We start from the raw sequence: 2,962 nt of genomic DNA, 5'->3' as shown, positions 1-2,962 counted from the left end.
AACAAACAAACAAACAACAAAACACATTATTTAATTTTTGTATGCTAAGGCCAGGCGCCCCCAGCGAGAAACATCCTCTCTATCGAGATCCAGGAGATCAATGGGGAAGGAAGCCAGGTCATTCTCGTTATCACGTGTCATATTAGTCCCGAGGACCAGTCCTCCCTACACCTTCACACATACACCATCGGAGTCGACAACACCACTCTCTCCTCGTCCAGCAGCGCCTCGGCTCTCTTCAGACCACGCCAACACAACAGGTGCATCAATGTCACGTGTTCGGGGACGAACGGGATTGGTTGGACCTCTACTAGTCTTGGGCATTGTTCGACTTTCGGCTCAAAGAGAGGTTAATCTACTTATCATATAAATACTGAACTCATTTTTATTCCACTCTGGACTGTAAACATGGTAAAACGGCAAGCGGAAAAAAAGGGTTATGTGGAATACTCTGTAGTATGGATGAAAGCTTCACTCTTGTATAACTATGAAAGAGTTGCGTTGGAATAAATGGGTGGCCCTAGTCGGTGTGCTGTCCACTGGGGTACATAAAAAAAAAAAAAAAATCACAAATACCACCGGTTAGTGAATATGTGCATGATGGTGCGTGATGAAGCTGTACACGGATATACGGGATGAAGTTGTACACATTATTTGTTACAAGGATTCCCATGATCCGAGCCGGGCCACCCTACCCACTCCACGGTTTCCCAGGCTAGAGGGGAGCTTTAATAATAACCATCATCCCTGCATGCTAGATTTTAATTATCATTGTAAAAATACATTTTTCTTTATTTGTATAAGCTGTAAGTACCTTGTTAGTAGGGCCTACCCAAACAATGTAACCGAAACAAATGTATTATTTTTTTCGTCGAAGATTTCACCTTCATTTTCTCACCCTTATCATATTGAATATAATTATAATAACATTATGTTTCATTATAACAATACATGACCGAGATAAATCACATGATAAATATATGATAAATTATGATCTATGGTCGTTTGCTTTCGAAAGTCCCTTCATTATGTTCTGTCATAATACTACGGTCATGATTTTGATCTTGCCATCCAGGTTCTGGTCCAGGTGTTCTCCAAAGGTCGTCGACTACGTACGTCCTGCTCGTCACGGCATTCTTCATGTCGATGATGACCTATGCCATCGTGGTGATGAAAAGAAGAAAAATCATAATCTTCTGAAGAGGTATATCTCTCTTCTTCTTCCTTTTCTACGACAATGTGCATCATCTTTTCCTCGCATTAATTTCTTTTTGTTTATACCGGCACTCCCCCTTTTTTTTACTTCCTCTTCAAGTTTTTTTTTTGCAAATTATGTTAACCTTTAACCTCTTTGTCTCCATCTTCTTATTCCAATTCTTCTTCTGCTTCTCTTTTCATTCTTATTCATCGTTGGCATCTCCGTTTTCTTCGACTAATTTTAGTATTTAGTCTTGTTTAAATGTCCTTCATTGCCAATCATTAGATGCATCGAAGTAATCGCAAAAGAAATCTAGAGACGACATGTTTTTAAAATTTAACATCTTTATTTGATACTGGCTCATAGTGGCTCGACTGGTGAATAAGAGAAATTCGTGTCAACCTTAAACTACGTAACCGGTTTCTATCATGATGTAGAATAACAACACTATATTTCTCGCTAAAATAACCATGAAGAAATGAGTTGTATATTTCAATGCGACTTTCGTTCGGTTATTATTACAAATAAACATAAAAACCTATAACCTCCTGAGGTTTTAACTGTATATTTGAACACTAGAAAAGATAAAGATATTTTCCTATTTTCAAATGTATCTGTCTAATGATCTAATATATAGTCAAATTGTTTCTGTCCTTTCTTTGTTGACTTTTCCTATAGACAGAGAACATAAACTGGAATCGTGGTCGAATATTCACGGTTGCATTTCTTTCGACAAAGACAGTCAGCCCACTGACGGATGTGACAGTAGAGGAGTGCCAGTTCATAGACTCTTAGATCCTCATTTCAATCGAAATTCACATTTATTTAAATATTTATTTTTTCCTTCATATTACTGTAGTCTCAACTCCACCTCAGCAAATTGCACGAAAAGAAAATGATACTTCCACATCAGCATGCGAGATCTAAAAGCAGAAAGGTTGTCAAGATAATGAACAGAAAAACAAAATATTTCTCACATTTTTTTCTTTTTTTGTGAATACGTAAGTGATGTCGACTGGATGTGGAGAGAAAAAAAAATTATGTACGTGAGATCTTCCATGTATTTTTTTTTTTTGTTTTGTTTAACATTTTCTGACGTTTTCCTTTTAATCAGGCCTCGGTAATGAAGGACAACTATATACAGTAAGGAGAGACGTTTATTCATTGGAATAACGACAGTTAAAACCTCCACATTTTTTTCCTGGTTTTAGACAGGACATTTCTTTGCTTCTGTAATGAAAGCATTGGATCAAAGTATGATCAGTTAAGAAGTGGGCGATGTAAGGATTGCATGATTATTATTTAGCCTCAATGCAGTAGTATAGAATTGTCATTGTAAACGTATTTCAAACAGTAAAGACATTTCTTGAAGATTGAAAATCACATCTTTTTAACATTTGTCTCTTCATTATTTAAACTGTTTATTGTAAGTTGTTGTTTTACTTTTCTATATTTTCCAGCAAAGAAAAGAAACTGGAATCGAAATTACAGTGACGAATTACACACCAGTCTTGAACCGTTAAAGGGATCGTATAGTTTTGGTTGAGACATAACTTCAGGTTTATAACATTTTTTACTTTTTTTGTTAGATAATGAGAAACCTCTCATGAAATATGAAGGAGCATGTAATTCCATGATAAATTCAACATTTATTTGATGAAATTTGGTTTTGAAATAGCTGAGATATCCAAAATAGAGCGATTGTAATAAAGTGTGGGACCCACATTTCATTACGATCGCTTAGTTTTACTTTGTTTTTGGATG

The 2,962-nt window shown here is 36.0% G+C and overlaps 1 long non-coding RNA gene across 1 annotated transcript; it reads left to right on the top strand.

Annotated features, from left to right (window-relative positions):
- The first annotated feature begins 254 nt into the window (after positions 1 to 254).
- On the top strand, positions 255 to 2,007 carry LOC139714789 (uncharacterized). Its single transcript, XR_011709755.1, has 3 exons — positions 255 to 349; positions 1,076 to 1,204; positions 1,877 to 2,007. It is a non-coding gene; the product is annotated as an uncharacterized lncRNA (long non-coding RNA).
- The last annotated feature ends 955 nt before the right edge of the window (positions 2,008 to 2,962 follow it).

Source organism: Diadema antillarum, unplaced genomic scaffold, assembly GCF_040938485.1.
Source record: "Diadema antillarum isolate AM-2024a unplaced genomic scaffold, OU_Dant_1.0 seq00002433_RagTag, whole genome shotgun sequence".
NCBI classification, from domain to species: domain Eukaryota; kingdom Metazoa; phylum Echinodermata; class Echinoidea; order Diadematoida; family Diadematidae; genus Diadema; species Diadema antillarum.
This window is presented reverse-complemented; position numbering and strand designations above follow the sequence as displayed.